The sequence below is a fragment of the Crocuta crocuta genome, unplaced genomic scaffold, assembly GCF_008692635.1.
Source record: "Crocuta crocuta isolate KB4526 unplaced genomic scaffold, BGI_CrCroc_1.0 scaffold139, whole genome shotgun sequence".
Lineage (NCBI taxonomy): Eukaryota > Metazoa > Chordata > Mammalia > Carnivora > Hyaenidae > Crocuta > Crocuta crocuta.
The window spans coordinates 7,982,915-7,997,688 of record NW_027533258.1 but is presented as its reverse complement, the minus strand read 5'-3'; the positions used below and the strand labels follow the sequence as shown (position 1 = coordinate 7,997,688).

Below are 14,774 nucleotides of genomic sequence, written 5' to 3'. Positions count from 1 at the left end.
AGGCACATGGCTGTTTATGTAAGGACTACATTTCCCAGCACCCCCAGCAGTTAGTTGTGATCATGTGACTAGTTGTCACCAATAGAATGAGTGGAAATGATAGGACCCACTTGTGAGTCTGGACTTCAGAGCATCCCTGTGTGCCTTCCTCCTGCAGGTAGATTCTGCCTGGGGACGAGACCCAGCTTCGATATGCGGGGGGCCGTGAGGCTCTGGAGGCAGGCAGAGCGATGACTAGAAGGAACCTGGGTTTTGAATGACCTCTAGGAACAGAGCTTCCCGCTCACCTGGACAAGCTTATGTCAGAACCACTGCTGGAGCAAAAAGAAATTTATATTCCTTTTTTTAATTAAAATATTAAAAAAATATTTAACATTTATTCACCTTTGAGAGACAGAGCACGAGTGGAGGAGGGGCAGAGAGAGACAGAGAGGGAGACACAGAATCCGAAACAGGCTCCAGGCTCTGAGCTGTCAGCACAGAGCCCGATGCGGGGCTCGAACCCACCAACCGTGAGATCATGACCTCAGCCGAAGTTGGCCGCTTAACCAATTTTTTAAATTTTAAGTAGGCTCCATACCCATCGTGGGGCTTGAACTCACAACCCTGCAGTCAAGGGTCGTGTGTGCTACAAACTGAGCCAGGCAGCTGCCTGGAGAAGTTTATGCTTTTGAAGCTGTTGCATTCTGGGACCTTCTTGTTAGCCTCCTGAAACAAATGCAATGAGTAAATAGGAGGGATCTGTGTGAAAAAAGGGAGAGAAGGCAGACTCCGAAACACCCAGTTGAGAGACAACATAGCTCATTCAGGGAATTGGGAAGGATTCAAGGTACCTGAAGCCATGGCTGAGGGAGGGGAGTGGCCTTTGTCAGCAAGGGATGTTATAATCAAGTACTTCGGACTGGGTGTTTAAACAACGGACGCTTATTTCCCACGGGAGGCTAGGAGGTCTAAGATCAAGGTGCCTGCAGGTTTAGTGTCTGGTGAGAGCTCCCCTCCTGGCTTGCAGCCAGCCATCTTCTCACTGTGTCCTTAGGGACACTAATCTCATCACAGGGACTCCGCTCGAATGACCTTATTTAACCCTATTGATGAGGGAGCATAAGGCAAGTTGAGAGCCAGGAAACTCCCCCCACCCGCAGCTGGGATATGGGTGCTATTCCTCGGGCACCCCTGGCTGCCCAGGGACAAAGGAAAAGGGAAAAACCAATGGTTAACTGATAGACATCACAGTCCTGATGGACGTGGATCTGTTAATTTTCAAATGTCTTCGTAAGTTGCAGGAAAAAGCCAATCTTATCAATAGACTGATCAGTTTCCTGGAGCCTCAATATCACCCCTCCAAAGTGATGTGGGGAACAAAGACAGAAGGAAATGGCAGGTAAAATTAGATCTTGTAACCTGCAGCCCATTGTCAGCCACTTGAAGCCGGCAGAGGAAACTGCTTCTCCAGGAACTGCCTGGAACATTAATGTGAACACTGCTGGGGGGAAAAACCACCTTAGCCTGACAAAAGCCAGGCCTCCAGTATCCTGGGAATCTTCCTTAGCATATGAAAATCCCTTTGGAACCTTCCCCCAGACTTTCCCTCCCCCAACTCCCAAATATATAACCTGCCTCTCCACAAGGTCCTCAGGCAGCTCTTTCTGCCCACGGGTCCTGTCCCTGTGCTTTCTTAAAATCCCTTTTTTGCACCAAAGACGTCTTCAAGAATTCTCTCTTGGCTGTCGGCTCTGGGCCCCACAAACCCTACCATCACCTCAAAAAACCTCATCACTATCACCTTCAGAAATAATCTCCTTGGGGCGCCTGGGTGGCTCAGTCAGTTGAGCATCGGACTTAGGCTCAGGTCATGATCTCAGGGCTCATGAGTTCGAGCCTCTCTGTGCTGACAGCTCAGAGCCTGGAGCCTGCTTTGGATTCTGTGTGTGTCTCTCTCTGCCCCTCCCCTGCTCGTGCTCTGTCTCTCCCCCCAACCCCAAGAATAAATAAACATTAAAAAAACTTTTTTTAAAAATCTCATTGGGACTTAGAGCTTCAACATAGTTAGCTATTTTGGTGGGGGTTTGGGGTCAGGACACAAACACTCAGTCGTTAATAGATGAGGGAAAGGAAGACTGGACGACATCTTGGACCTCATGTTCCAACAGCCTCTGTTGACCTCCTGTGGGCTGTGGGGAGCCACGCGGGTTGGGACACGATCCAATTAGCTTTTTGGCTGGTCAGCTTGGAGTTGCAGCCCGCGCGCTTTTTAACGTATGAAACATTTCAGAAGGCTCGGTGGTAATGCAATACGCATTCGCATACCCCGCCACCTCGCTTGAAGAATACGTTACGGATGAAGTCCCAGGATCTCTTTCCTGATTCCAAATTCGGCTTAGTTTTCTTGTTTGGTCTGGTTTGGGTTTTTCTGAGGGCCCTTGGAAAAACAGGGCATGCATCATTGAATATATACGGTGTGTCTTCTGTGCTAGGCCAGGTGCTATAGTAGCTAAGTTGAGAGAGGGCGGCCATGGCTGGATGAAAAGCAAGCAAGCAAACAAACAAACAAACTTGTGCATTCCCAGAATACGCAGATTCCCATCTGAGACCAGGTGCGGCATGCCGGGAGGGGCGTGTTTCTGGAGCACAGATACAGGATGGGATAGATATTTGCACAGAACCTCCACGCAGCCCCTCCTTCTTCTGATCCATGTGTGGAGGAGCGGTGTGGTCAAAGGAAATCTGAACTATGTCTCTGGAAGCTTGGCAGTTCTGAGATGGACTCTGAAGGATTGGCGTAGTGGGGGACGGGGGGGTATAGGTAGTATTCCATGTTTTCATTCAGCGGATGAATATCCAAGAGGATATTGGACGTGAGCAGCTGGTGATGTCAATGGTGTTGACGAGATTTCATTTCCTGGGCACGAGGCCAACGCAATGGAACTTGGGGCCACTGGCGAAGGACAGAGAGCGCCACAGAGCTGGAGAAGAAGGTGTTTGGCAGGAGATTTCCCAATGCCATCGAAGGGCATCGGAAAAAGGCTGTTATGGGATGCAGAGTGGACATCTGTTGTTTTGGTCTGCGTGGCGTCCATTTGCTGTCTTCTTTCAACAGCTTCTCTATCTTGGAAGGGAAACCATCCATCTTCTTCTCATGGTCTATGCGGCCAAAGAGGGCTGATCTCATCTTTTGGCACCAAAAAAATTACCAAAATTTCAATGACTGCTTCAGAGGTGGACACATGACCCCATCTGGACCAGTGGGGGTTGTCATTGGTACTTTGCTCAAATGGCTGGGAGTGAGGTGTGCTTTCTTTCTCTATTAGAGAGGCTGAGATGATCACTGACATGTCTGGAGCTGCTGAGTGCCACCTTGCTTTAAGGAGACTGAGACTGAGGTCAACATAGCAGAAAGCTGAGCCTGATGATGGAGAGAGAGAAACACCTGAAAACATTACAGCACCTGGATCTAACCATGCCTGAAGCTAACCCTGCTCCTTGGACTTCTCAGTTATACAAGCCAATATTCTCCCTCCCACCCCTCTGGTTTAGTGGTTTCAGTCAAGTTATTGGTACTGACAGTTGAGGAGAAAATGAAAACAGCCTTCGTGCAAGAGTCCAGAACAGATAACAGAGACAGTGAGTGTCATTATTCTTGAGCAAAAATAGAGATGACAACTTTATGGCTTTGCAGGTGTGTCTCCCAATGCAAAGGGTATAGGGAATGGATAAGGCAGGATTTTCATGTTACTGAAAGAAGCAAAATATAATTTCAGAAACATCACCGCCACTTGGAAGGGATTCATAACTAGCAGTCCCAATGGAAGGAGATACATTGTTTGAAAGATGCAAATCTGATGGAAAGGGAAATGTGTAACAGCTCCTGCAAAGAAAGTCATCAGGGGCACCTGGCTGGCTCAGCTGGTAGAACGCGTGGCTTTTGATCTCAGGGTCATGAGTTCAACCCCCCCCACCCCCATGCTGGGTGTAGAGCTTACTTAAAAAAATAGGGGCGCCTGGGTGGCTCAATTGGTTAAGCATCTGACTCTTGATTTCGGCTCAGGTCGTGATCTCACAGTTCGTGAGTTCGAGCTCCGCAATGGGCTCTNCCCCACCCCCCAGGCCAGAGGAAGCTTCCAGATGGTTCTTTCCTAACACATGTCCCCAAGGCCACAATACAGGGTTTTCACGGGGAATTCCACTTATTCAGACACAAGCTGGAATTCTCCTTTTGCTAAAGTTTAGAACATCCGATAAATTATTAACTGACTTTACTGGCAGTTTTTCAGAACACAGAGGTAGGAATGGAAGGAACTGTTCTTTTCATTTAAACGAACGAACAAACACACATTTTCTTCCTTAAATATAAAAGGAAGACATCCTTTTTGCGGAAAATTGAGAAAGGTATTGGTAGCAATACCAGCCATTTGTCAATCTATGTCCCAGTTGTAAGTGACGGGACTTGGGTACCAGATGCTGGCTAAATATTTCGTAAATGGGTTCCCTTACTCTCCACTGCAATTTTAAGAGGTACATTCCAGTATGATCCTCATTCCACAGATAAGGAGACGGAGGTTGAGCAAAGCTAAAAAAAATTCCTGAAACCAGGCCGGGGTTCTAGCCAGGATTTGAACTCAGTCATGTGGATCCTAATCACTACATTATGTTGCATATTTCCTTCCATTTGTGTGAATTCCTCATTTTATTGTATGCTTATTGCCCTTCTTTTCTTTTTTTTAGTAGTTTGTCTGTTTGTTTGTTTACTAGGCTCCACACCCAACATGGGGCTTGAACTCACAAACCTGAAATCAAGAGTCACACACTCCACCATCTGAGCCAGCCAGGCGCCTCTCTTTTCCCCCTTCTACTTGATATAATAGAGGCACTTTCCCATCTTGTTTAAAGCTCTTAACTTCTTTAATTAAAAAAAGTACACACATGTAAACTAGACTGATCTAAGGGAATCCATGAATTCATCACAAGGCTTCAACAATTATCGACCAATCTCATTTCCTCTGTCTGCTCCTCACTCCATTATCTAAAGCAAATTACAGACAGCACATTACTTTATCTCTGAAGACCACAGCCTGCAATTTTAGTAATTTTTTAAGTCTTATGTCTCCTCAGGAAACCATAGCACTACTGAGTAACTATTATATCCTATGGAAAACATCACTATTTGGTTATAGACTTAAGAGCTCTTGGTTTTAGTTCCCAAATCCCTCTTGGAAGTGACCTAAGTAATTTCTTAATGTTATCGGAATCCAGTCTGTGCTCAAGTTTTCCCCATGTAAACATTACTGTAAATGCTCTCCTCTTTTTTTTTTTTTTTAAACATTTATTTGTTATTGAGAGACAGAGAGAGACAGAGCATGAGCTGGGGAGGGCAGAGACAGCGGGAGACACAGATTCCGAAGCAGCTCCAGGCTCCAAGCTGTCAGCACAGAGCCCGACGCGGGGCTCGAACTCACCAACCGCGAGATCATGACCTGAGTCAAAGTGGGACGCTCAACTGACTGAGCCACCCAGGCGTACCAGTGCTCTCCTCAATTAGGTTCTGAGGACACATGGGGAAGAATTTGGTGCGTGGTATGGAAGTGTCAGAAATCTTTTTTTTTTTTTAAACGTTTTTATTTATTTCTGAGAGAGAGAGAGACAGTGTGAGCAGAGGAGGGTCAGAGAGAGAGGGAGACACAGAATCTGAAGCAGGCTCCAGGCTCTGAGCTGGCTGTCAGCATAGAGCCTGACATGGGGCTCGAACCCATGAACCGTGAGATCATGACCTGAGCTGAAGTCTGGCGCTTAACTGATTGAGCCACCCAGGCGCCCCAGGAAGTGTCAGAAATCTTGAGCCAAAGTGTCCCTGTCTTTGTGGAATCTGAGATAGCAAACCAACAAAGACGTTCCCCAAATGTAGGAAGCCATCCAAAAGTTCAGTAGAAAGAAATATGTCCGACTCCATCCCTCACTGCTCGGTCCCGTAAGGTAGCACTAACCACAGGTGGCTGCATATGTTTATGTTGATTAAAATACTCTTGATTTCGGCTCAGGTCCTGATCTCACATTCATGAAATCGAGCCCCATGTTGGGTTCTGTGACCGAGTGGAGCCCTCTTGGGATTCTCTCTCACTCTCTCTCTGCCCCTATCTTGCTCACACACTCTCTTTCTCTCTCTCAAATGAATAAATAAAAACTTTTCAAAAATCTTTAAAAAAATACAATTTTAAAGTCAGTCCCTCAATTGGCTTTGGCGACCTCTCCAGCGTTGAGTAGCGATGTGCGGTGAGTGGTTACCATATTGGACCGTGTAGACACAAGCCATTGCCACACCATCACAGAAGTTTCTAGTTGGTCTAGAGTTGAAGAAGGAATGGTATTCACAAGGGGCAAGAGACTAAACAATCTTTTTATCCACATTTATAATTGTGGAAGGTCTTGGAAGAGTGCAGCATGCCCACATAGGGAACTTGACCAACTTAACATTCAAGAGGAAGTCGGATATATGCCTCAGGTCTCACTGCTCATTCAATTGCTTTAATTGAATGGTCTCCATCTAGCCCTGGGCCAACTAGAGGTTTGCTTTATTTTTAAACTTACTTCCTTTTCTATAAACAAAACAAAACAAAACAAAACAAAACCCCAATTCCTGTTCAGCAGTGGAAAAGCCGAAGTTAGCCAGTCTTATAAATACCGGCTACGTACAGCCACTTCCAGTTTTAAATAGTTTCATTTCAAGGAAACATTCTGTCACTTGCAGATATTGGTGTTTTGTATAGCAGCCTGGTTCAGGGCCCCTGCTCAGGGCTCAGGAAGCAGAAGACAGCTTTGTTCAATGGTGCTCCTTCCCCTCCTCCCAGCAACTCCTCCTGTCTGCTCCAAGAGTCCCCTTGTGGGATGTGAGAAGGATCTCTCCCTTCTCTGCTAGGCCAGCCTTCTCTGTTTGCTCAGTCCCTCCCTCAGTGTCTGGTGGTAGTGGTGCACTTGTCTGGATCCACCTGTGTGGGGGAATCCGGGAAGGATTCAGCTGTGATGCCATCCTTGGTGTAGGCAATGACCCTGACAGTAAGTCTGTCCAAGGTCCCAGGCTGGGTGGACCTTCAAAGACCGGTGGTCAAGCTTTCAGACCCTCAGCTACTCTGACTGTCAGGGGGAGATCCCCTCTTTGGTCACGTAGGCTGGCTCTCCTGGCTCAGCCCACCTTTACCCAACATGGCAGAACCTTCTCGTATGAAATGCCAAGGATGAGGCACCGTCTTCTTCTGCCCAAGTGCAACACCCCACAACTACATATACGCCAGTGAGGTGCCAACTGCCAGTAAGTAACTCCAGGAAAAAAGGGGTTACTCCAGACTCTCTCCCACATCACAGGCACTTCCCTGGAGCTCACCAATTTGAGAAGATAGGTCAAGAGTCCCCATATTGCATGGGATGGGGGCAACGGTTGAAGATATAATTACTTCCTAAAGAACTCCGCTCCTTCTCAAAGACATCCCCCTCATCCTTCTTTGTCTCCATTCCTATTATCTTATCTCTTCCACGTGTTTTAAAGCTAATGACCCAGGTTAAAAGGCTATATTAGTTATCTATTGCTGTGGATCTAATTACCCCCAAACTTAGCAGCTTAAAGCAACAAGCTATCATTATCTCACATCGTTTCTGAGGGTCTGGAACCCAAGTGTAGTCTAAGTTCTGGCCCAAGGTTTCTCACGTGGTTTCAATCAGAATGTCGGCTGGTGCTGCATCATATGAAGGCTTGAGTGGGGCTGGAGGAGCCACTTCCAAGATGGCGTGCTCGCATGACCATTGAGCAGAGCTTTCATTCCCTGTTGCATGGGCCTCTCTAGAGAGTTGCTCAAGACATGACAGCTGACTTCCCCCAGAGCAATTGCCCTGAAAGAAAGAGAATAACCAAGATGAAAGTATGTTTTATAGCCTAACCTCAGAAGTGACATACAGTATCTTCTGCCATATTCTGTTGGTCTCACAGACCAACCCTCACACAGGGTTGGGGAGGGGAGCTATCTAACAGGGAGAATACCAGGAGGCAGGGAGGTTGGGGGTCGATGGGGGCTGGCCACCAGGATGAGGCTCATTGATTGTGAGCATCTGGCTGGAAGTCAAGCTGTCTTTTAAGTTAGCCCTTCAGAATTAAGCAAGCTGTTTTCACCTAGCACAAGGTTTTCCAGGAAAGGCCCAGTAATGGTCTTGGCTGCAATTACCTTCCATACACCTGCTTACTAAATTACATTTTGTTATTATACAAATAATGTGTATTAGTGTTAACAAAAAAAGGTAAAAAGACACAGACAAGTAAAAAAGCAGATAAAAGTCATCTCTTAGTTCACTATTCAAAATCAAACTTTGCCGTTATGGTTTTATAGAATTTTCTTCCACATGAATGTTTACTTTTACAGACTCTTCCTTGTTGGTTCACACTTTTAAAAAAATGTTTCATTTATTCCTGAGAGAGAAAGAGAAATAGTGTGAGCAGGGGAGGGTCAGAGAAAGAGGGAGACACAGAATCTGAAGCAGGCTCCAGGCTCTGAGCTGTCAGCACAGAGCCCGACGCGGGGCTCGAACCCACGAACCGTGAGATCATGACCTGAGCCGAAGTTGGACACTTAACCGACTGAGCCACCCAGGCTCCCCTGGTTCACATTTTTAACAGCATCTTCTGAATACCTGTATTGGTTAGTAATCTTACTTCTAAGGATTTACTTAAGGAAATACTCACGTCCGTGAGCAAAGAGGAAGCTTCAACCAACTTGACCCAATATATTTACCTGATACTCTTGATGTTATTTTACATTTGTTTGCATTTCAGATTTAGAAATAGTTCTTCATGGTTTCTGATTCCAGAAGTTCTTATGTTCATCTGAGTTTATTTAAATTAATTTTAAGGGTACACTTAAATTAATTTTAAGTGGTACGATTAAAAAAAGTTTCTGCTTTCTTTGCACTATAATAAAAAACGTATAGTCATTACCATTCAGTGCCCTCCATGACTATGCTTTTCTTTCATCATTTTTTTTGTTTTCTTTGTTCTTTTCTTCTAAAGTTTGAATTTTTCAAGTTTCCTTACACATGAATATTCATATTTTTAAAAATTTTTTGTTTTTAGCGTTTATTTATTTTTGAAAGAAAGAGACAGAGCATGAGCAGGGAGGAGGGACAGAGAGAGAAGGAGACACAGAATCCAAAGCAGACTCCAGGCTTTGAGCTGTCAGCACAGAGCCTGACACAGGGCTTGATCCCATGCATGAACCGTGAGATTATGACCTGAGCTGAAGTCTGACCCTTAACCAACTGAGCCACCCAGGTGCCTCAACAAATATTCTTTGTAACCTCAATTCTGAGCTGAGAATTGTAATGTTTTTGTTTTGTGGTTTCCTTATACCCCTTCTTTATCACCTGTTTCATGTGGCTTTTATTTATCTCAGTCTGTTGCCTTTTCACTAGAGTCGATTTTTTCCCTTATGGTGCTATATTTCCCAAAGGTCGTGTGTTCTTGTAGACATGGTGGATGCAGAGAAGGTTTGCCCACATCCCTCCTGGTGATCTTGCAACAGATGGTTCTCAGTAGTTTACTCTTCCTGTAGGCTCCAATCGCACATCTGCTTTTTTTTTCCTTCTGTATTTTTTTTTCATGGGCACCATGCTGCTTTTTTTCTCTTAGTCTGCTATTTTTTTATTGAAGTATAGTTGACACACAATGTTACATGAATTTCAGGTGTGCAAAGCTACAAGGCTACATGTTACACTGTGCTCACACATGTAGCCTTCTGTCACCATATGATGCTGTTACAATACCATCGACTGTATTCTTGATGTTGTACTTTTCATCTCTGAAACTTATTTGCTGCATAAGTGGAAGCCTGGGCCTCCCTTTCCCTTCCATCCATTTGCCCAAACCCCCTCACCCCTCTGGCAACCACCAATTTGTTCCTTGTATTTATGGCTGTGTTTCTGCTTGTTTGTTTGATCACTCTCTTTCTTTTTAATTTAGTTTAATTGATTAATTAAATACATTTATATCTGAGTTAGTTAGCATATAGTGCAATAGTGATTTCAGGAGTAGATTCCAGTGATTCATCCCATACATAAAACACCCAGTGCTCAGCCCAACAAGTACCCTCCTTGCTACCTTTTGCCCATTTAGCCAATCCGCCCACCCAACGCCCTGCCATCAACCCTCTGTTCTCCATATTTAAGAGTCTCTTATATTTTGTCCCCCCTCCCTGTTTTTACATTATTTTTGCTTCCCCTCCATTATGTTCATCTGTTTCGTGTCTTAAATTCCAAATAAGATTGAAGTCATGTGGGGCGCCTGGGTGGCTTAGTCGGTTAAGCGTCCGACTTTCGCTTAGGTCATGATCTCGCGGTTCGTGGGTTTGAGCCCCGCGTCGGGCTCTGTGCTGACTGCCAGCTCAGAGCCTGGAGCCTGTTTCAGAGTCTGTGACTCCCTCTCTCTCTGACCCTCCCCTGCTCACGCTGTCTCTCTCTCTCTCCTAGAAATAAATAAAACATTAAAAAAAAAAAGATTGAAGTCATGTATTTGTCTTTCTCTGACTGGCTCATTTTACTTAGCATAATCCCTCTAGTTCCATCCATGTTCTTGCAAATGGCAACCTTTCATCCTTTTTGATTGCTGAGTAATATTCCATTGTACTTATATACCACATCTTCTTTATCCATCCATCGGTCGATGGACATTTGGGCTCTTTCCAGACTTTGGCTCTTGCCAATAGCGCTGCTACAAACATTGGGGCGGATGCGTCCCTTCAAAACAGCACACCTGTATCCTTTGGATAAATACCTAGTAGTGCAATTGCTGGGTCGTAGGGTAGTTCTATTTTTAATTTTTTGAGGAAACTCCATACTGTTTTCCAGAGTGCTGTGCCAGTTTCCGTTCCCATATATATTTTTTTATTTTTGAGAGAGAGAGAGGCAAAGAGAGAAGCAGAGAGAGACAGAAAGAGAGGGAGAGAATCTCAAGATGTGGGGCTCGAACCCATGAACTGTGAGATCCCAACCTGAGCCGAAGTTGGATGCTTAACTGACTGAACCCCCCAGGAGCCCCGGCCACCTTCTCTTTAAGAGTGTCATCTGAGGGGCGCCTGGGTGGCTTAGTCGGTTAAGCGTCCGACTTTCGCTTAGGTCATGATCTCGCGGTTTGTGGGTTCGAGCCCCGCGTCGGGCTCTGTGCTGACTGCCAGCTCAGAGCCTGGAGGCTTTCAGTCTGTGACTCCCTCTCTCTCTGACCCTCCCCTGCTCACGCTGTCTCTCTCTCCCTCTCCTAGAAATAAATAAAACATAAAAAAAAAGAATATATTTAAGAGTGTCATCTGTGACTTGGATGAAAACCACAGAGACATTAAGTAAGATTTGCAGGTGATGCAAAGCCAGAGTGGCTGGGTATTCTCATACCTGACTGAATCTTAAGGCTCTTCAATCTCCCACTTGACTCTCAAGAGGTAAGACTGAATCTCTAATGTAATAATCATCTCAACAGGTGGCAAAGACACACGAGCCAATTAAATAAAATTAAAGAAGTGTAAATACAGTATTTCCTTTACCTTAAAGTCAGTTACTACTTACAGACACCTGGCATGGCGGCTGTTATGTGAAAATTCCAGGAATCTTAAAGCCTTTTATAATCTGCTGGTGGGAGTATAAATTGGCTTCTGGAGGGTAATTTGGAGATAGATAATGAAAAGCCTCCCAAGAAAACACATATCTTTTGAACTAGCAATTCAACCTCTAGGAATTTTTAAGAAATCGGGTTGCCCCTGGTGGCTGAGTCGGTTGAGCAACGGACTCTTGATTTTGGTTCAGGTCATGATCTCCGGGTTATGGGTTTGAGCCCCGCATTGGGCTCTGTGCTGACAGAGAGGAGCCTGTGTGGGATTCTCTCTCTCTCCCTCTCTCTCTGCCCTGCTCCGCCTCTCAGAATAAATAAATAAATTTTAAAAATAAAGACATTAGAAAGCCGAGCTCAGCGTCTGATTGCCAGGCACCGTGGGATGGGGGAATGGGGAAGTATTGGTGAAAGGGTGGAAACTTCCGGTTACAGGATTAACAAGTTCTGGAGATATAATGTACAGCAAAGTTGTGGCAGGATTCTCGCACCGAGAGTCGTGACACCGAGGCTTTTCTTTCCAGGAGGCAATTTTATTCCTGCCGGCACCGCTCAGTTGGGCTCGTGCCCGAAGAACTGAGCCTCGAACACCATGTGGTGTTGCTTTCTATAAAGTTTTACTTTTTTGTCTCCCTATATGGTAACATGCAAACACGTAGCCTGATTAAGTGGTCTCATGTTACAAGTCGTGAGGGATGTTGTCACGTATGCCTATAGCCAGGTGGCCTTGGGGTATTTTTCGTTTTTCTTTCCTTAAGGAGGGGACCTACCACAGGTGACTATAACTACTAATACTCTATTACTTCAAAGTTCCTGAGAGAGTAGATCTTAAATATTCCCAACACAAAAGAGAAATGGTAATGGGGCGTCTGGTCTGGCTCAGTCAGTAGAGCATGCAACTTGTGATCTTCGGGTTATGAGTTCAAATCCCGTGTTGGGAGTAGAGATGACTTTTACAAAGAGTAATTGTGTGTGATGAGATGGAGGTGTTAGCTAATGCTATAGTGGCAATCGTTTTGCAAAATATAAATGTGTCAAATGAACATGTGATGTACCTTGAACTTATACAATGTTAAATGTCCATTGTATCTTAATAAAGCTGGGATGGGGCGCCTGGGTGGCTTAGTCAGTTAAGCGTCTGACTTTCGCTCAGGTCATGATCTCATGGTTTGTGGGTTCGAGCCCCGCATCGGGCTCTGTGCTGACAGCTCAGAGTCTGGAGCCTGTTTCCAATTCTGTGTCTCCCTCTCTCTCTGATCCTCCCTTGCTCATGCTCTGTCTCTATCTCTCTCCTAGAAATAAACAAAACATTAAAAAAAAATAAAGCTGGGAAAAATTGTCAGAGAACACAAAGATGGATGTTTAAAGAGTGTTAATCCAAGCATCGTTTGCAATTGGACCCAAAACATAAGTCTAAAGAATCTATCCAGAGGGTACTACTTAAATACATAACATATTGGAATAGTGTATGACCAATAGAAAATACAGAGAATAAACATAGGGAATAATCTAGAAGATTTTACACGAACGTATTTAAAGTGATTATCACTAGGTGGTGGGTTGGGAGAGCTTTTAAAATGTATCTTTTCTTTATTCGTATTTTCTAATTTTCAAAGATTATGTGTTGCTTAAATGATGAAGCAATGAGCTTTAAAAATCAGTATTAGCTGATAATACACCTAATATAATCCAATAATGTGATGTTGCTGCTTCAAAAGAGCGGTCATTTGGGGGCTCGTGGATGGTTCAGTAGGTTGAGTATCAGACTCTTGATTTCGGCTCAGGTCATGATCTCACGGTTTGTGGGTTCAAGCCCCGCATTGGGCTCTGCAGAACCTACTTGGGATTCTCTCTCTCTTTTTGCTTCTCTTCTGGTTGTCCTCTCTCTCTCTCTCTCTCTCTTTCAAAATAAATAAATAAACTTCACAAAATAAAATAAAAAGAGTGGTCATTTATGTAATTAGGGAGGAGACCAGGGGAAGCAATGATCCTGTTATAACTTTCACGCTCCCTTGATGGGGGTCACATTTTTATTTATTTATTTATTTATTTATTTTTTAATATATTTTTAAAATTTATTTCTAGGAGAGAGACAGCATGAGCAGGGGAGGGTCAGAGAGAGAAGGAGTCACAGACTCTGAAACAGGCTCCAGTCTCTGAGCTGGCAGTCAGCACAGAGCCCGACGCGGGGCTCGAACCCACGAACTGCGAGATCATGACCTAAGCGAAAGTCGGACGCTTAACCCACTAAGCCACCCAGGCGCCCCAGGAGTCGCATTTTTAGAGTTCAGACAGGTGGTATCAGACATCCTGACAAAGCCGGAAATTATGTTCTACAACCAACTGTTGAGAAATCAGAGCTATTTATCCCAGGAAATAAATGACTAAGGGAAAAGCATCTTGTCCTTCAATGACTGAAGGCCCATCCCATGGGGAACATTGGCTCAAAGTCGCTGCAGGAAACAGAGAAAGGGTAGGAGTTCCCAGGAGCAGAGAGTGGAGCTCCCGAATCAGGGAGCAACTTCTAACAACCATGGAGTGTTACTATTGCCGCAATGAGTTGAATCAGGCAGGGTTCCTTGGCTGCAAATAATGGAAACAGACTCCAGTTAATAGATGCAAGAAAAAAATTATTGGAAGATTTGAACTGTCTCACGGGGAAGAGCCTGGGGAAGCAGGGTTGGGAAAATGAAAGAATATTAGATCCGACTCATACGTAGGGTGTTTTGCAGAAAACCAGTGGCAATTTTCATCCAAGAATATTAAGGATGTACTTCTTAAAACTCCCCAGTGTCTTCTTTGCCGTCTGATACCGTTCCACAACCCATGAATTAAGCCTTTTGTGTGCCCGGGTATTTTTTTTTTTTTTTATAAATTTTTTTTTTTTTTCTAGGGGAGAGAGAGAGAGAGACAGCGCGAGCAGGGGAGGGTCAGAGAGAGAGGGAGTCACAGACTGAAACAGGCTCCAGGCTCTGAGCTGGCAGTCAGCACAGAGCCTGACGCGGGGCTCGAACCCATGAACCGCGAGATCATGACCTAAGCGAAAGTCGGACGCTTAACCGACTAAGCCACCCAGGCGCCCCATGTGCCCGGGTATTTTTGTTATACTCTACCTCTTCTGTGTACTTCGTTACATCCATCAGGGTTTGGAAAC

General features: G+C 44.9%; 1 non-coding gene across 1 annotated transcript; it reads right to left on the bottom strand.

Moving 5' to 3' along the window:
• Window positions 1-5,093: 5,093 nt before the first annotated feature.
• LOC144217353 (small nucleolar RNA SNORA25) lies at window positions 5,094-5,220 on the bottom strand. Its single transcript, XR_013330884.1, has one exon. It is a non-coding gene; the product is annotated as a small nucleolar RNA SNORA25 (small nucleolar RNA).
• Window positions 5,221-14,774: the final 9,554 nt, after the last annotated feature.